The sequence below is a fragment of the Aquarana catesbeiana genome, linkage group LG04 (assembly GCF_042186555.1).
Source record: "Aquarana catesbeiana isolate 2022-GZ linkage group LG04, ASM4218655v1, whole genome shotgun sequence".
Taxonomy (NCBI): Eukaryota; Metazoa; Chordata; class Amphibia; order Anura; family Ranidae; genus Aquarana; species Aquarana catesbeiana.
In genome coordinates this window covers 333,257,711-333,277,870 of record NC_133327.1, presented here as the reverse complement: position 1 = coordinate 333,277,870, position 20,160 = coordinate 333,257,711, and the positions used below count along the sequence as shown (strand labels likewise).

The window sequence follows — 20,160 nt, the reverse complement described above, 5'->3', positions numbered from 1 at the left end:
GGGCACATTATGGGGCACATTGGGGCAAATAACACATCAGGACACATAGCGCATCAGGGCACGGAGCACATCAGGGCATGGGGCACATTAGGGCACATGGCATGGGGCACATAGCACATCAGGGCATGGGGCACATAGCACATCAGGGCATGGGGCACATGATGGGGCACATTATAGGGCACATCAGGGGGCACATGATGGGGCACATCAAGGCACATGATGGGGCACATTATAGGGCACATCTGGGGGCACATGATGGGGCACATCAAGGCACATGATGGGGCACATCAGGGCACATGATGGGGCACATCAAGGCACATGATGGGGCACATGATGGGGCACATCATCAGGGCACATCAGGGGGCACATCATGGAATCTTACTAGCCAGTTTGCAGAGTAGCGCAGGAAGCGTTTGTCTGTAGTAAGTTCTCTCTCATGTCATGCAGTACTGCTCACTCCATGGCAGCCCCTCCTCTCTTCTCGTCTATCCCAAATGATGTCACAAGCCAATGGGGATAGACGAGAAGAGGGGAGGGGCCATCAGGGAGCGAGCAGCGCTGCATGACATGAGAGAGAACTTACTACAGTCAGGCGCTTCCTGCGCTACTCTGCATACTGGCTAGATCTCGATCTACCTGTCAGGCGCCAGCTGTCGGCGGTTGATGGGTAGATCGCCACGCACCGCAGATGCAGCTGAAAACAGCCCACACTGAGCCATCGGCCCACCGGGTATCTCTCTATAGTCCTGATGGCCAGTCCATCCCTGTTACAAATGCATGTAGTGAGCATAAGTTTACTTTAAAGCTCCAGTGATCTTTGGACTGGCTTCTTAAGCCAAAGTAAAAATTATGTAAATGATCAAAATTACTCAAACGGGATGCTGCATTGCTTGAAGAGATTTGTTTGAAACATGGACATTATGATGTCCATTGTGTCCATTATTACTTTGAACACTGCAGCAATCAAACTGATTTGCCACAAATATCATATGCCAGCCAAATTACCAATTTTTATAAAGAGTAGGTACATCCAGGCATATTCGTCTGAATAGATTCAGATATGAGGAACTTACCAACTCTTCAAGTGACAAAAGTGAATATAAATTAGGGCTTCAAGTGTAAGCTCACCTTTATCAAAAAAGTAAACTTTCAAAAAAGTCCTAAGCCTTCCTAAAATCTTTTACAGCCTGTGATTGTGCCGTCTGTGAGTTGTTGTAGGGACGAGGCAGCCGTTGGAACCAGCGACCACTTGCTACAGGAGGGAGAGTCATCCTGTTTCTTTGTGCTGCACATGCACAGTGTGTACTCTTGCCTGATGGCTATAATGATCTCACTGTCTGCAACAGAAGAGAGGCATTCCCTCCTGTAAACTCTGAGGATGCTGGTCCTAACAGCTGCTCTGTTTCTACAATAATTCAGAATGGAACCATCTCAAGCTGTAGAAGGATTTAGTAAGACTTTTTTTTTCCATAAAGAATTTATTCAATATAAAGAGGTAAACATACAAATCCAACACAGGAACACATGTCAGAATAAGATCAGGACAATACAATAGTACCTTTTGAAAAATACAACTTGAAGATGTAACTTGGAGGGCAGTGGCCAGGAACCAAATGAGTAAACCCAAAAATAAGCATCTGTGGGCAGAGGGTCCCATTATCAAATTTCACCTCCCCCTGTCCCCCCCCCCGACCCCAGCAAGGGGAGGAAAAGCATCATTAAATCATTCCTGGACCTAAACTAAAACATGATATAACTTATTAAGGCTTACAGGGTACTAAAATAGGGGTATCAAATAGTGGGTCATAGTGTCCAAGTTCGACAGGTTCAGTGAGTGAGCTCAGAGTGTGGAATTGGAGTCAAATACTCCCGGAGTACGAAAAGAAACGAAGCTAAGGAGAGGAAAAGAGAAAAGAATTAGTGAGAAGGGGGAGGGAAAGGAAGGAATCTAGAGAAAGAGGGGGGAGGGAGGGCCCAGAGTAAGAATGGGGATAGAGGGGGAGGGGGGATCACCAAGGTTCCACACCCCCCCACCCGCCCAGCTGCTGAATGTAGCCTGTGGCTCGACACAGAGGTCAAGAAGTAACCTTATTGGGTATACTGGCGATATTTATCAGTGGTTGTAAAATGAATCCAGCAGGCCCATATACTTGGGAATTTGTGTATTCTATCTTGTGAGATATGGATCAGTTCCTACATATCCTTTATATTGGAGATTCTCGCAAACCATTCCCCGATCATCGGAGTGCATGTGGAGCTCCAATGTTTGGGAATACATAGTCTAGCTGCATTGACCATAAGCATAGCTAAAGATTTGTGATATTCTCTTTTGGAAAGTGAGGTGTGATGTAGGAGGAATTGGACCGGGGTGAAGTCAAGAGTAAACGTAGTGATATGTGCGATGAGGTCGCAAACCTCTTTCCAGCATGGCTGAAGTTTCTCGCAAGCCCACCACAGATGGAGCATAGTACCCACCTCTGTCCCACAGCGCCAGCAGGTGTTGGGAATGTCCGAAGAGAATTTGTGGAGGCGTGAGGGGGTTCTATACCATCTAGTATTTACCTTATAGCCATTTTCCTGAATCGCCACATTTAACGAACCCTTATGTGCGTAGTCATGAATTGTATTCCAGTCATCTGTTGTTAGATGTGTTTGTAAGTCTCTATTCCAGGACTCTTGTGAGGGCGCTAGGGTTTGGGCTAGGTTCCTCCGAGAGGAGTGTGTATATAAGAGAGATCAAGTGTCTTTGCGGGGATCTGCGATGGCAGAGGGACTCAAAGGGCGTGAGGGGTCTCATCCAGCATGTTTGATGAGCCTGGGTTTCTAGAAAGTGTCTAATTTGCCTGTAGGTCCAAAAGGGGAATGAAGACCTCTTAGAAGTCGTTCTGAGCTTGTCTAAGGGGATGGGTTTTCCGTCTGAGAAAAACTAGAGGGCTAATACATCCTCAAAAGGCCAGTCTTGTTGCAGGAAGTTGTCTGTTTCCCCTGGAGGGAAGTCAGGATTCCCTCTTAATGTGGTTAAAGGACCCGGGATAGAGGCCAAATTTCCTCCTCGTATGGCCTTACTAAATGCTAAAAGGGAGGGCTGGATGTGCAGGTGGGTCAATAGAGACTGTGGCCAACTTTTTTGAGGCAGCCAAGGGAGAAGATGCAAGGGTCGAGACGAAAAGTCTTTTTCAAGGGATACCCATGCCTTTTTAAAGGAGTGGATATTCCAGTCTGCGATCCTTGTGAGATGGCATGCAGTATAGTAATTATATAAGTCAGGCAAACCGATACCTCCTCTAGACTTAGAGTAAGGCGTGAATACTTGATGCGGGGAGGGGAGTCTCTCCATAGGAATGTAGAACAAGCTTTTCGATAGGTAGAGAAAAAGCTTGGTGGTAAGAGAATCAGGACCGCTTGTATCAGATATAATAAGCGTGGTAGAATAATCGTGGTAGAATAATCATCTTAATCAGGGTGGAGCATCCAAACCAGGATACATTTAAACCCGCCCAGTCCCTGAGATTTTTTTGTGCTTTTAGAAGGGCAGTGTGATGGTTCATGGAGTAGAGTTCTGATAAATTAACGGAATTTTAATGCCAAGGTAGGAGATTGCGGTCTTCTCCCAGTGGAAAGGGAGACTCCTGGGCAAGTAGGGTGATATTAAGGGCATGTGATTTAGTATGGTTAATTTTAAGGTTTGAGATTTTACCAAAAAGTGATAGGTCCTTGAGGAGATTTGGTAAGGAGGTTTGAGTTGATCTTAAAGAGAGTAAAATGTTGTCGGCAAAAGCCGCTACCTTGAACTCTCTCTTCCTTGAACTCTCTCTTCCTCACTATCACCCCCTGGATATCTGGGTTGAGCTGCATCTTATTAAGAAGGGGTTCCAGGGTCAGTATATAAATTAAGGGTGAGAGTAGGCATCCTTGGCGTGTGCCATTGTTTATAGGAAAAGTATCCGACAGGTGGCCATTGACTTTTACAGCTGCAGAAGGGCCAGAATAGAGGGTCATAATAGATGAGAGCATGCGGCTCTCACAACCAATGGCCCAAAGAGTTTCTCGCATGTAGTCCCAGGCCACCCTGTCGAACGCCTTCTCAGCATTGAGTGAAAGAAAAAATCCTTGTGTTTTGGAAAGTGAGAGCCAATGGTGAAGGTTAAGCATGCAAATTGTGTTGTCCCTAGCTTCACGGCCAGGGACAAACCCCACTTGATCTAGGAATACCAGGCCAGGCAGTAGGGGAAGTAATCTGTTTGCAAGGATCTTCACATATATTTTGATATCTACATTTAGGAGGGAAATCGGTCTGTAATTTGCAACTAATGAAGGGTCTTTGCCTTCCTTGGGAATTACGGTAATATGGGCAGATAACCTCCTATCCGGTCTAACCTGGGAGTCTGATAGGGTATTAAGAGTAGCAAGGAGTCTTGGGGAGAGAACTTCAGAAAAGGATTTGTAATACTGAAGGGAGAAGCCATCTGGGCCCGGGCTTTTGCATACTTTCATTTGTTTGATGGCTGACTCTAGTTCAAATGTAGATAATTGGCTTTCAAGGTTGAGTGATTGTTGGGGGGTTATGGGTTTGGGGCTATAACTGGCTGGGAATTCCTTAATGAGTTCAAGACGCTTTTCAGGAGTAGTTTAAGTGATATGGTCGGTTCGTAAGTTATATAACTTTGAGTAAAAACGCTCAAATTCTTTGGTTATTTCCTTATTCTTGACCAGGGATTACCCTTGTTGTTGCGTATAGTGTGAATTATCAAGGACATTTTAGACGCTTGTACTGTGCGCGCCAAGAGGCGTCCGCTTTTGTTGCCATGTTCGTAGAAAATCCTCTGGCCAAGGATGTATCGCCTTTTAGTGCTCTTATCAAGTTCCTCCAAAAGGAGAGAATGGGCATGTACTAGGTCCTGAAGAGTAGATTGAGCTAGTGTCTGTTTGTGAATTGTTTCAAGGGCTTTAATTGATGTAAGGAGAGCCATGATATTCTCTTGTTATAGCCTCTTATTTTTTGCAGCTAGGGCCAGAAGTTCGCCTCGGATCATGCATTTATGAGCCTCCCAATGGGAGATTGGAGACATTTCTGGGCTGGAGTTTTCATCAAAGTATTGTTGGATGTGGGTGCAAATATGGTCAATTGAAGCAGGGTCTTTAAGTAGAGAAGTATTTAAACGGCAAAATTTCGTTTTAGTGTTAGTGTCCGGGAAGGAAAGTGTTACCGTGATTGGATGATGATCTGACAAGAACATGGGTTTGATGGTAGATTGTTGTAGTTATGGTAAATCAGTCTGGGATAGGAAAAAATAGTCAATCCTAGAGTATTTTCGGTGTGGGGCTGAGAAAAAGGTATAGTCCTTGACTGAATGGGCCATCGTACGCCAAGCGTCGTGCAGGGTTAGGTGTTGAAGTTGCAATTTAATCTGACGTAGTGCTTTCTATGTCAAGGTGGAAGTCCCGGAGGAGGAGTCTAACAGGGGGCTCAAGGGAATATTGAAGTCACCGCCCAAAAGTACCAGGCCCTTCTGGAAGGAGGCTAGGAGATCACAAGTTTTTCTAAAAAAAGTGACCTGATGCTCGTTTGGGCTATAAATGTTAGCTAAGGTTATTGGCTTGGAGGCGTAGGTGCCCTTGAGAAAGATAAATCTACCTTCCAGATCAATGAGGGAATCTATGAGATTAAAATTTGCATGTTTGGATATTAAAATGGAGACTCCTTTGGTCTTGCCTTCAAGGTTTGTAGCATGAAATGCTGATTTGTAAATGTGGTTAGATAGTTTAGGAATGGTGTCCCAGTGGAAGTGAGTCTCTTGTTGGTAGATAAAGTGCGCTCTGTGTTTGGAAAGAGATGACAGGACTTTGGACCGTTTTTTCCAGTAAGTTAAGGCCTTTTACATTAAGGGAGATGCACTTCAACATCAGGGATGGGCTGACTTTCTGGTTAGAGTGCATGATTTGCGAGAAGAAAATATCGGGGCTGTTGGTTTCAAAATGCACTAAGCAAGTTGACAGAAAGCTAGGGAAGTACCAGCGGGCAGGTGGTGGGCGTGGGCTCAGAGGATGGGGGACCAGGAAAGATAATTGGGCGAGGCAATAGTTAGGAAAGAGACGGAGAAAAGCAAGAGTAAGAGAAGAGACCAGAAAGAGAGAAAGAAAAAGAAAAAAGAGTGAGAAAGGACAGATCACTCCAGAGGTGGAAATAGATCCTCTTTTCCACCTAAAGAAAGAAAAAGAGGATCTGGAGTGTCAGCAGGTGACCCGGTGGGACTGCTCTGTGGGAATGAGAGAAGGGGCGGGACCACTAGGTGTCTGCTACCTGGGGATCAAATACAGAAATACATTAAGAACGCACAGGAGGTGCATTCGGTTATATGCAGAGGAGAAACCTGCTAAAGGCGAAATAGAAAACACAAACCATAGTAACCATATCAAGTAAACGTTTAATAATTTAACTAACACTGTTATGTCAGGAGGAGTTTAATCCATCCCGGATATGACTGAAGAGAATAACTTGCCTCAAGTACACATGTGAGATCGGAATACCTTCTTCAGCAGATATAATCAAGCAAATTCAAACAAATTCAAACTCATCCTCTATGGGAAGGTACGGGTAAGGCAAGGCTCAAGGAGGAGGGGAGGAGAGGAAGAGAAGGGAGGAAAGGTGAAAGGATGGGTATATTAAGAGAGAGGATAAAGAATTCGAGGGGATAGAATAGGAAGAGGGGTGAAGTGGGAAGTAAGGTAGCATGAGAGGAGAGCTACGGTGAAGGGAGGGATGAGGGATAGAGTATGAAAAAAGGGAGGAAATTAGAGAGAAGAGGGAGGAGGGGAGGGAGATGGGAGAGGCGTGGGAAAAGGGGGATGTTGGAGAGAACAGGGAAGGGAGTAGCGGAGGAGTCTTGCCCCTTTCATTTCATTACAGGAAGAAGGAGAGTAAGTTGTTGAATTCTATGCTAGGCCTCAGAAGGCAAAATTGTGAGAGAATTTGTTAAATCATTGTAGAATCATTGTAGAACAACCACCCTTATGAGCATGAGAGCGTAATAAGGTCATTTGGATCTGTACATGGAGACCTGGGATGCTAGAGCCGAGTTGAAGAAAAACTATCACCGGTACCTGGAGGTATAAATAAAGGAACCTAAAATACCATTGGTTGATTCTTAGGGGTAGACAAAGGAATTTGCAACGGTAATTTAAGTGTTGCATCCCAGGTATTCATGCTGGTGCCTCCACAGTGACCTATCTAGGTATGGGGATACATATTTTACCGGGCATAAGAAGGTAATGGGCTTTGTGACCATCAGAAACGAAGTACCAAGCAGGTTGTAAAAGAGTCCCGTTCCTTGGTCACACCTTGTGGAAACAGGGGAGACTCAGGAAGAGAAACAAAAAAAAAAGGGGGGGAGGAGATAAAAGGGACGTCTGTGGGCACTTGGTTGGGTTCATAAAAACATCCAGTGGGTGGAATAGAGTCAGCCTTGTCGCATTGCTGGGTGAGGTTGTGGCGTTATCTCAAATCAGGTGGGTTCCTTCAGGTTAGAGCAAGCCGTAGACCGCCAAGTTAAGATCAGATTGTGGCCTTCTACCTGGAAGAAAATAACAGCATCCTGATTTATAGGAGAAGCAGTAAACAGTCCATGGCTGAGTCCAAACCATTGCCATCGCGTTGGGGAATGGAGAGATTCACTAACATGGAGAGGAGGCCAGGCTGGGGATAGGTATAAGACTGAAAAAGAGTCACACGTGGGGATCAGGCGGAAGTCACATAAGAGAGAATGAGAAAGCTGGGTTGCGTCATATAGTGTACTTACAGGCAATAGTTCTGGAGAGCGTCACATAACTTTAGGCTTTCATACGTCCCCTTCTTGCTGAGGGCGAAGGGTTGATTCTGGGCTATGTTGGTAGATATCTCGGCGTGAGGAATGGGCGTTAGGACAGACCAAGTCTGCTCTGTGTCTGCGTGATCTCTGTCGCTGAGCCTTTGGTGTCGGGTTGAGCGATACTGGCAGCAAGGGTTCCAAAGGGAAGTAGAGAGCGTACTATTCCGGAAGCTCAATGTGAGGAAGATTGAGTTGCTCGCAAAATCCCTATAGATCTTCCAGTGTTTGTAGTAAAGCGGAGTGCCCCCTGGCAGACGCAGAGAGACCAAATGGGAATTTCCAGCGTTATTGAATATTTTGTGGCGAAGAGCGGCCAGTAGGGGGTGTAGAGCTCTTCTGTTTTGGAGCGTTATTTGGGACAAGTCCTGGAACAAGTTTATTTCTGCTCCATTGTGAATGATTCTGCCTCTTTCCCTTGCTTTACGCAGAATTTCCTCTTTAAGGAGAAAATTAACCACGCAACAGATAATATTTCTGGGGGGTTCATTCTCACGGGGTTGTGGGCGTAAAGCTCGGTGGGCTCTTTCTAGATCAATCGGTGAGTCAGCCGGGCGATCGATTAGATCATTAAATATTGTGCAAATGGTTTGTTGTAAAGATCCCAGATCTGTGCTCTCAAGGACCCCCCTCACCCTGATATTGTGCCTCCTACCCCAATTGTCGAGGTCTTCCACATGCCTATGGAGCTCAAATAGTTGGGAAAGCTGTGTGTCATAAATGCACTGCACTTGACGAATGGCTGCCGCGTGTGTCTGGGTGGTTTGCTCTACACTATCGATGCAGTGAGCAGTTGCCTGGATATCAGTTTTTTAGATCCGCAATCGCGGCTGTCACAGTGATTTTAATGTCCATGGCAAATTTTTCTAGATCAAGGTAACTGTTCCCGGCCCGAGTCCGAGATAGAGGTCGTTGCTCCCTCTCTATGTGAGCTTTGTGTTGCGCTGGGCGAGCTCGGGGTCTGGGCCTGTGAGGCCACGAGTGCGGCTTGGCGCTGGGTCCGGAATAGTTCCGGGATATTCTTGCTCAGCTGCGTACCTGATTCCATGGTAGTACGGGATGCAGATGCGCTCTGAGTGTTTTTGGGTGCAGGTTTCCCTAAAAGCGAGGTTAGATTCCCAGGACGCAGAAGCAATCAGTTTATGCTGCCATTCAGGTCTCCGTCTAGGCCATGCCCCTTTAGTAAGACTTTTAATGATGTTTGGGCACACATTCTTTGAATTGAAAGGGAGCCTTGGCTAGAAGGGAGCTTGGCTTTAGCACACCATGCTGCTATGTCCATATGGGACAGCTTAGTGTGCTTTTTGGTAAAGGTGAACTTATACTTTAAAACCTTCTTTTGCAGGATATCAAATCCATGATGAATACATGCAAGGGTGAGTGAGATTAGCATATTTTCCAAAAGAAACAGTTGGTGAATCATTGGTAAATCTATGATTTACCCCCAAAAAATGTCAAAGGGCAACCCTTGGCCCAGGGACTGTAACTTTCACTGTATTTTTAGGATCCCAGTTTCTCACAGAAGACGCATTCGGATTTGTTAAGTATGGGGCACAATCCAGTGAATGCACAGGCAGCAAATGTTCTTTTATAACTAAAGTAAAAAACTAATACATAGTAAATTAGATATACTAGAGGGTAGCAGGAATTTAGAAATGTTACAGTTATTCTACTCCATACAAAATGTCATTGTTTGTAATGCTTTTAAAGCAATGCATTGAAACAGAACTCTAATGAAAATTGGTTTATTTAGTTTGGAGATACTGTAGCAGAGCTCAATTTCCTACCAGATGATGTGTGGGTGTCACTCAGGAGTAAGCAGACCTGCTGAGATCTTCCTATTTCCTATGGGAGCTTTGACATATCTCACTCAGCTTCATCCAAAGTACTAGTACTCAGCACAAATGAGTTTAATAAATGACTGCTATGGATATGGATTGGAGAATAAGAATCAAAGTAAATGTGGAGAATCAACTGGCTGAGTAATGCTGGTGCTTGGTCTAAGGCCAAAGGGCCTGTGAAAAAATCATAATGTGATACTGGGTAGAGATCCATATAGGGGTTCTCTAACAACCCACTTTACTTTAGTGCACTATTATTGGGAGTAGAGCTAGTCCATCAGTACTGAGACCCAGACCCCATCAGTTCTACAGGAGGCCCAGAGGTAGAGAGGAGCTGTTTAATTGCTTCTGGGCACAGATGGAGTAATCTCATGGCCTCCAGCAATTTAAAGAAAATTCCCTGGGTTCCATCCATTCAGCAGGGGGGCTGGGGACAGAAAGGGGAGCTGTAGGTGGAGTAATAATTTGTGCCATGGTTCCTGACAATTAAAGTAGTTGTAAAGTCTCCACAATAAACTCTCATGACACATTCTGTTTTGGGCAATAGTGATGGCAGTGTGTTTTTTTGGGGCAATATAATCTCTAAATACCTTTTCACAGCAGTGCTTCTGTGCGGTCACATGGTTTTCTCGGGTCTTACTCCAGAGCAGAGAGAATCCAGTGGGAGGGGCTCGTATTTCTCTGCTGTTTCAGTTTTAGCTTCAGTTTCTTCTCTTCGGCATCCTTAACAACGATGTGGGGAAGAGCAGCTGCAGGGGAATACTGTACTAAGGTATTCAAATCAGGAGCAGAGGGGTGGGGAGGTAATTGACTTCACACAGACCATTAAACTGGCAGGGAAGGCGGGGGAGACACAGAGATGGTGCAGATAGAGCATCATGATGGAAAGATGTAAACTGACCACACTGTCATGGATCGGCAGCCATGATTAGCGTGGTCAGTTTACAATCAGGAACACAAGAACTGGCAGAATCAACCAGGTATTATACTACAAGGAAAGGGATAAGAAGCACTATGCTGTATAACGTGCCGTAAAGAGACAGGATTTTATTTAGGGTTATAATCACCTTCAGTTAAAGTTCTGACCTTCAATATCAATTTGCTGGGCAGACCCAAAACCTTAATCATTTGTCAGAAACAGCAGCACAGAGGATGACTACACCTGCACTGTACAATCATCAAATGGTCTACTTTCTGCTGGAGTGTGTGCTTTGCTGTGATGTGAGCCAGGGAGCTTGGAGTAGATCACCATTTTTAGTTTCAGGCAGAAAGAAGCAAAGATGACTGCAGGGAGCCGTAATCGTAAGTTTTGTGTAGCCCAGGCCTGTAAGTGAGTGAGAGGATCAGTATGCTGCCCTTTCATCCAGTGTGATGTTTGCTTCCCTGAAAATAGACTTTACAAAGGGCACCATTGCTATGGCTTAGTGAGATGCATGAGGATGTTTTATGGGGTAAGAATGATGATAGTGTGAAGCACTCCTTTTACTCCGTGGCTAATTACAGATCAGGACTGAGAGGCAAAACTGCTTACTTTAGTGTGGCAATGCAATTAATAATGTGCAAGATGCTGTAAACCAATAGCAGCCACTCTGCAGGATGCACTATGGACAATACATGATTCAAACCTAATCTCTAACTTCTGTTACTTACCCTTTCCTGACCCTTGAACTTTCTAATTTGTTATCTCCTGGCTAGAAATAGGATCCCGGTCCAGTTCAAACACATATTCAGACCAAATTTTGCTTGTCTGAACACCATATTTTCAGCCCAATCATCAGGAGCCAAACATCATACTGTATATAGTAACAGTTTTTTCTGCTACTATATACAACAGTTTTCTTCTTTTACTGTCAGAGTTAGAATGAAGTGGCAGGTGCTGGTACCTACTGTGTTTTTAGCAACCAGTGATATCATCAGGCCAAACCATTTACAGCTGGGAATCCCTGGCCATTAAACAAAGCAGCCATGATAGTTTTAAAAAATGGTGTGGGGTTCCCATAAAATCGATACCTAGAATGAATTTTAAAGGGGAACCTCACACAAAAATAGTGGGGAAAAAAAGCTTGAGGTTCCGCAGAATCCACACCACACTCTTATCTGATCATACATCCTAGCAGCCCAGGGATGTGGCAGGATATATATGCCCCCTTCCCCTTTTGAACCAAGCTGGTTATTGGGAGGTACTTAAAAAAATTAAAAAATTAAAAAAACAACACAACATGTCCAACGATATAGAACAACCATCCATTGTCCAGTTATGCAGTGTCTTGACAGCAACTAACCCGTTAAAAGAATAAAAAACACTAGTGTGATTAAATTCCAACAACTGCTCAATCATGAATGATGGCTCTAAAGGATCTAAGTATAAACAAAGGAGAAGGGGTTTTTCACATTATTTACATTATTGACTGTAGCGCTTACCCCCGAAAGAGCCACTGGTAATCGGGTCCCCTAACACTGTGCAGCAGTGTTCTCTACACTTTCTCCAGACAGTCTTTGAGCTTGGCTTTTATGTTTTATTAGGTGTAATAACTTGAATGGGGAATGGGAATTGTGAGATGCCCTACTTAGTATGTCCCCTATGGTCCTATGTACAACTCCAATTGATCTCACTCTTCTTCTCTAAGTACATTAAAGTTGTTAAAGTTAAAGTTGGTTATTATTAAAGTTGGTTCTCAGATTCTGATAATTCCCTGCCTGCAGACCCCCACAACCACTTGGCCAGGGTTGTGGGGAAGAAGCCTTGTGTTCATCAACATGGGAACAAGGTGCTTTGCCAGGGGGGTCAAGGTACCCCCCATATTGAGGGCATGTGGCCTGGTAAGTTTCATGAGAGGCACATGCTTGTCGCTCCTTTCCTGGCCTGCCTGGCTGAATGGGTTTGTTTAGATTAGGGTCTGGTATGAACTTTTTGGTGGGATCTTTGCATTGATTTCCCCTTAAAATCAGATCTTGCATGTCAATTGGAGGGATGCCAAACCTTTTTTTTGCCTTAAAATTAATACCAGACATGAAGAGCCTAGTTTGAATCATTGGGGGGAACCCCACACCTTTTTTTATGCATGGGACTCCCTATTAGCATTTTTAGCAGACCCTCATCTGCAATAATGGTCTACTATAGATGAAAAGAATCCCTGTCAATTTGTTTACAAACGGAAGTAGGTGGCTGAAGCTGTCAGCATATAAAATGTCATTTGTTGTTTGTAAATGTCAGTTTTTCTGGAGTAGGTTGTATACATCATACAAATGCGCACATAAGTGGTTAATGGTATCCCCCAGGCATGTTATTTAAAGGAATTTTGCTTTTCTAATGTTTAACTTTAAGCATTAATAAAATCACTGCTCTCCGGCAAAAGGAACGTTTAAACATTTTAATGCTGTGTTACATGTTCTGCAGGACAGTGCCCAGCCCCCATGCCATTTATTTAACAATCTTGCCTATTAGCCTAGAAAGTGGCCAGAACTGATTCTTAATATTCGGTTCCCATTGACTTCAACGGGGTTTGGATTCAGCAACCAAATTTCTGTAATGCTCGCCAAACCTGCCTTGATCTGGACCCAGGTATGTTTGGCTCATCTGTACTTCTGACCCCTGTGCTTTATGTGTCACCAATTCCTGACCCCTGCATCTGTACATTACCCTCTCCTGAACCCGACACTCTGTATATTACCCTCTCCTGACCCCTAGACTCTGTATGTTACCCACTCCTGACCCTGCACTCTATACATTACCCACTCCTGATCTCTGCACTCAGTAAATCACACACTTCTAAATCCTGAACTATGTACATTATCTCCTGACCTCTGCACACTGTAATTTACATACACCTGACATCTTCATACTGTACATTACATACTTTTAACACCCGCACTTTATATATTACATATTTTGACACCTCTGCTCTGCACATAGATTAAAATTTTCCATCCCTCCCATTGGTAACGCAATTTTGCCACAACCTATTTTTTACCTAGTTTTTTTCATTCTTCTCTGCAGGTTTACAGGCTGCTGGGTGGCATTCCTAGGCCCAGGTAAGGGGTGGTTAGGTGATAATTGCCAGTATGCATGGGCTGCTTATGTGGTCAAATAGACAGTAAAGTGTATGTAAACTATAACAGTGAACTCCTCATATTAATTTCCTATTGGTCCATTAAATATACAATTAAAATACTTGTAGATCCTGTTAGAAATCCTGTGAGCTAATGAATTCTTGTGCACTTTGCCTTTGCTCATTGTTATCAGTCAGCATTGTTTTCATTTCTGGATGATCATCAGGTAAAAAAGAAAAAAGCCTGAAAATATAAAACTAATGCAGCCAACACATATTGCTGCTGGTGAGCGGCAATATGCTACATTTTTTGGTTTACATATACTTTTACATACATACACTGTCTGTCATGATCACTTAGTGCCCCTGTTCCTCATTCCAGCACCCGGGTGTTGGCTGTTGCTTTTCCTCCCTGTCTGTGCTCACTAGTTAACTGATTGATCTGGTCAGTCACCTGATAAAAGCAAACCGAACACTCGCTTGTGATAGAGACAGACTTAAGGCCCATACACACAATAGGACTTTTTGACAACAAACATGCAAATGAGCTGTTTTAAGGCAACATCCTACCATGTGTACGCTCCATCGGACAAACTTTTCCGGTTTTCATCGGACAAATGTTGGCTGTGCAAACAGACAAACTTTCCAGCAACAAAAGTCCTATGGTGCAAAATCCTTAGGATAGGAATTTAGTCCAAAGTACAAACACGCATGCTCAAAACCAATGCAAAATATCAGACAACAATACAGAAGTTGACCAAAGGGTGGCGGTAAAGAGCTGAAAAACCAAGTGATTTGGTGAAAGTTGGCTGAAAAAGTCCTGCTGCATGTATGCTTAATTAGTTTACGGCCAACGCCCTTTGTACAAAAATCCACGGGAAAGTGGATGTTACATGCATTGTTCTAGATCAAGCCACCTGTTAAGCCTCATACACACGATCGGACTTTGTACAAACTTTCCCGTGGATTTTTGTACAAAGGGCGTTGGCCATAAACTAATTAAGCATACACATGGCAGGACTTTTTCGGCAACAAACACAAACGTAGTGACGTTTCAACGTACTGACGACACTTCAAAAAGAGGACAGGCGCCACCCTTTGGTCAACTTCTGTATTGTTGTCTGATCTTTTGCATTGGTTCTAAGCATGCGTGTTTGTAGTTTGTACAAAAGTCCGATGGTTTTGTGTACACACGATCGGACTTTGCTCCATCGGACTTTTGTTGCTGGAAAGTTTGTCCGTTCGCACAGCCAACAAAAGTCCCATGAAAACCGAAAAAGTTTGTCCGATGGAGCGTACGCAGTCCGATGAAAACTGAAAAAGTTTGTCCGATGGAGCATACAAGCCTTAAAACAGCTAATTTGCATGTTTGTTGTCAAAAAGTCCAATCGTGTGTATGGGCCTTTAGTCTGTCTTGCTTGCTGTTGGATCCCCTGTGTATGACCCGGATTGGACTGGACTATCCCCTGAACTCAGCCTGCCTTTTTACCTGAAATGGATACTGGATTATCCCCTGATCTCAGCCTGCCTTTACCTGAACTGTCTTTGAACCACGCTATCTGCTAAACTACAAGTACCTGTTTGCTTTGCTCAGTTCGCATCTGCCTTGGCATTGTGGCCAGACACTACAGCATTGTGTATAAGGTCCTGGGGGCAACCAAGTACGGGTAGGCCTGCTTGTCTCAAGGGAAAGGGGGCTGCTATAGGTGAAGCACACAGTAGCTAGCAATAGTGTCTGACCACCTGCGATGGGGTAGACGTGACATTCGTGACACTGTCAAGAAACCATTATCACTTGAGTATCCATTTTTTTTTTTTGTTAAAACAAACAAAAACCCACTCAAAATACATCATTTAACTATATTTGTTTATTCTTTTTTAACTATCCTGTTTGAAAAAAAAGGGAATGGTCAAATGTGTAACAGTTTGAAGACCCTTTCACTAACATCAGAACCCCTATGTGTAAACTGTCAGTACACAAGATGACACTTTAGTGTTACATTAAAAAATAGCAAATTCACATAAGCTGTTATTACATAGGCCCGCCAAATGCAGCCCGGCGGGCCATTTCATGTGGCCCTGGCACCAATCCTGCAGCTGTGACACCCCCCTCATCTGTCCCCACCTTGTCTCAGCATTTGGCAGAGGAGAAGGACAGACCTCCTCAACCATATCCTGCACTTCTCTGTGCATCTGCAGAGAGGCTCGTCTCTGCCCCCCCATCTCAGCAGTTGGCAGTCATAACTCCTCCTACTGATCCTGCCCCTCTCTGTACAGCCACAGCACTGCCTCATTGCTGCCTCTCCACCTCCCCTGGTTTCAGAATTCAGAAGAATCCAACAGCTGATTCAAACCCTCCTCTGGTCCTCCTCTAGACCCTGCACTTTCTGCTTCCCAGCTCTGCCTCCAGCTTCTTGTGCATGATGTATTGGAGGGTGTGGGACTCTTGACTTCTGATGGTTTGGGGGGCTCTTGACATCTGATGTAAGGGGGGAGAGGTACTCTGGACATCTGCTTACCTGTATAATTATTATGAGAATAATACAGTTCTATACCAGTTGAAAAAAAGGGTCGCACGCTGCTGGTATCATCCACCAGAAATGTTATTGGTAGAACCAGGTTCTGTCTTAGCAGTCTCCAATAAAGTTTCTTGTGGATAATACCAGCGGTGTGCGATCTTCTTTTTCAGACTTGCATCATCTGCTAAAGGAGTGTGTGTGGGATCTGTGCCGGTCTGCACCCGCCCTTCACAACTTTAGTCTTACAATAATACTAAAACCAGTAATAACATAATGCAGATGCAATTATTTAATATTGTAAAGAATAGATACATTTATATAGATCTCATATCTTTATATTGTATATAGTCTTACAGATACAACCGGCTCTTTGGGGGCAACCATAATGCTGATGCTGCTCGCAATGAAATTGATTTTGAAACCCCTATTCTAGAGGTTCAGTGAGTAAGTAGTTGAGATAGGTTGGGACTTTGATGAAGCCATGGCCTGGCAAGGCCATGTATTCCCATCCCATGGGACTTTAAATGAAACCATGGCCTGGTAAGGTCATGTGTTTCCATCCCTTTTCAAATAAAAAAAAAAGGGGAAGCAAGGGGGAAAAGGGGATATTGAGACTTTTTATGAAACACGTGGTAACAAAGGAATGAATTGGTGAATAAATAGGAATTTTATTGATTACATTTATAATGACATAAAATGCTGGTGTCAATAGTATGCAAAACAAGGTAATTGCAAAACATGGTAATGTCCAAACATAATAACAACATTAGTGTCACAAAGTAGAATCACAATAAAAGTCCAGGGTTCACCAAGGCATGATTAGATAAAAATGTAAGCAGACTAATGCCTACAAGACCAAGGGCATCCTGTTGGGGTAGTAGATAATAACTTGAAAAACTGGGTTTGTTGATAGCAACACGGCATTTGGTAGCTCTATGCGTTTTGTGGCCTTTGAACCACTCATCAGGAGAAAGGCACTTGATAAACCTATGATAGAGAAATTGTAGGTAGATAATCAAAAATAAATAAAATTAATGAAAGGCATGAACAGGGGTGGGGTAAAGGAAACCCCACACCAAGTGCATGCTTACTTACTCAGGTCAACAAGTTGGTGGTATGGTAGGTCTGCGCCGCGAGCCATAGGCACCTCCAACCGGGAGCCATGGCAGGCAGCCCAGAGGGGACGACCCACACAGGCCGCAAACAGAGTAGGTATGGGAAACCAAGAGGCACTCCTGTGAATAAAGTGAACAATAAGGAACATTGAAGGTCAAGAGACTGGGAATGAGGTGAAGGGATGAACAAAAACCCATTATTGTGAAGGGAAAGGATGTGCAAGCGTGAAGGGTGACCAGGCCAGGATGTGAAAAAACCTTAAGTGACTAGAAACTACAAATGGAGCAGGTGGAGACCCACCAGTGACATCTGGGAAGTGAAAGAGAAGAGCCCAAAAGGGCAGTAGTCAGGGATGCACGATTACCTGTTAGAAATGAAGATGAAGGGGCAATGAGGGGAAGTGAAGGAGAGTGAAGCCGAAAACTGCATGTGGTCCAATGTGTAGAGAGCCTTGAGTGCCAAAACCTCCTGGGGAGCCGCCCCTATAAGCGTCACCAACAAGGTGGCCCACCAACGTTTATTTAACGTATGACTCTGGCTCAGCGGCTCCAAGTCTCCCATGTAGCCTGCAGATCTAGAGACCAAACCACATGGACGTGACGCCGCCAATAGGATGCCACACGTCCATGGTGGAGCGCATGATGTCGACATGCAGTGCAGTGTATCTGCCCCCACAGGCATCAGGTGATGCGGTAGATGGGAGGAGACACGCAGTGCACGTCACAGCTCCTGGAAATGGAGATGGAGAAATAGATGGCATGGCAACCAGCCTCACAAACCACAATGCAACAGATCAGAGTCATTAAAGTTGTACACGAAGCTTAGAAAATTGTGGAAATATTAATAGCAGATAATATGGTACATTTAAAAAAATATAAGTCAGATAAATGAGTAAGACAGGGGAGACTAACCAAGGTCAAAAACTGCAAAAGGGTACTAGAGTCAACTAGTGGAGCATTACCACGTGCTTCCATCCCTAGTTCATGTAGTAAGTAGTGGAGATAGGTTGGGACTTTGATGAAGCCATGGCCTGGTAAGGCCATGTATTTCCATCCCATGGGACTTTAAATGAAACCATGGCCTGGTAAGGTCATGTGTTTCCATCCCTATTCAATTAAAAAAAAGGGGGAGAAAGACATAAAATGACATAGTATGCTGGTAAGCAAGGTAATTGCAAAACATTTTATGTCTTTATAAATGTAATCAATAAAATTCCTATTTATTCACCAATTCATTGCTTTGCTACCACGTGCTTTATATAAAGTCCCAATATCCCCCTTTTCCCCTTGCTCCCCCTTTTTTTGACTAGAGGTTCAGTGCCTAAAACTTCAAATAATGTATAATTGAAGCCAACAAGGTCAGCTTAAAAGATCCACCTAGGTCTTTCATCATATGATATATCTTTTGCAGGCTTAAAAGGTACACAATTCATGTTGGCAAATAAACTGTTTAGAAAAATGTATATACATGGTGCGAAAAAATGTTTGTATCGTATAGAAAATATTCAACCAATTCTTCTTGTTCTGAGGTCTAACAGATGAATTATAAAATAATGTCAAATTAATATTACTACTATCAAAAGGTTAACCAGCTGTATCCAAATAAAAAAATATAAACCAGAGCTGGCCTGAGTGCTTCAAATATATATAGCACATATGGTTAAACAGCAAAAAGGACATGAGGTTTTCTTTTTTTGTGTGTGTGTAAACCTCTGTCATAATAAATAATACTGGACACTGGGATTCAAGGAGAGATCAAGTGATTTTTTTTTTAGCAGACACAAACAGAAAACAGCTTGTGCCCTTTGGCTGCCCTTCAGATGCTGCCCAAGGCTTCTTTCACAATGCCTGGATGATATTGGAGAATGAGAAATCAGGCCAGAAAAAGCTAATCACATGGCTGTTGTCTTCAACACATTAACCTTTCCTAGTCAAGTTAAAAGTTGTAAGTCATAAGGTAGTAAAAGAGTGAAATACATTCTTTGCCATAACAACCGTTTTAAAATAAGGTATAGTATTTCAGGTATTTTGTTTTTGTTAGGGGGTTGAAACAATGGTCAGCTTCTTTAATTTATGCAAAACTTTTATCCCAAAAGGAAAACAAAGTGGTTGGTGTAACTCATTAATGGCGAACCTTGGCACTCCGGATGTTTTGGAACTACATTTCCCATGATGCTCAACTACACTGCAGAGTGCATGAGCATCATGAAAAATGTAGTTTCAAAACATCTGGGGTGCCAAGGTTCGCCATCACTGTAACTGCTTAAAAACTGTTAGTTGGAGTTCAGCTTTAATTCTTTAGTCAAGTCTATCTACATCTGCTCTAACACTACCTTCTTCCCAGACTGGCAATGATGCTTTCCAAAGGTGCCCCCATTGCTCCTCCTAAGACATAGATTGTGTTACTGGCTGGATTGCCAGGTAAAAATAAGGAAAAAAAAAAAAAAACAATATAACAAATATAGCCACCACATCTTAAGAGTAGTTAGAGGCTATGTATTCAACTTTTGTTTTCGGATCGAATATCGCTTTAAGTGCAGCATGAGCTGCACATATACTGAGCCTATTTTAATTTACTTATGTAATCCTGCATTTGTATCTGCAATAACTTGTGCAATCCTTACCTTACTTAACCTTACCAGAACAGAACACTTTATAGCAGAGAGAAAGCTCTGCTTCTTAAACATCCTCCACTACCATGTATGCACTTGGCAACTTTTTAAAATGATTTGCAGGATCAATTGCTGCTGGGACAGTATATCTAAGCCCATAGG

At 43.5% G+C, this 20,160-nt stretch overlaps 1 protein-coding gene across 2 annotated transcripts in view; it reads left to right on the top strand.

The window, feature by feature from the left end:
• The window catches only part of CNR1 (cannabinoid receptor 1), a 119,709-nt gene that overhangs the window by 14,198 nt on the left and 85,351 nt on the right, over positions 1–20,160 (top strand). The window contains exon 2 of one of the 2 annotated variants that reach the window (XM_073626920.1): positions 13,701–13,735. The exons of the other annotated variant lie outside the window; for it this stretch is intronic. The gene's annotated coding sequence lies outside the window, so the exon portion shown is untranslated. The remainder of the gene's footprint in view (positions 1–13,700; positions 13,736–20,160) is intronic. 2 annotated transcript variants of the gene reach the window in all.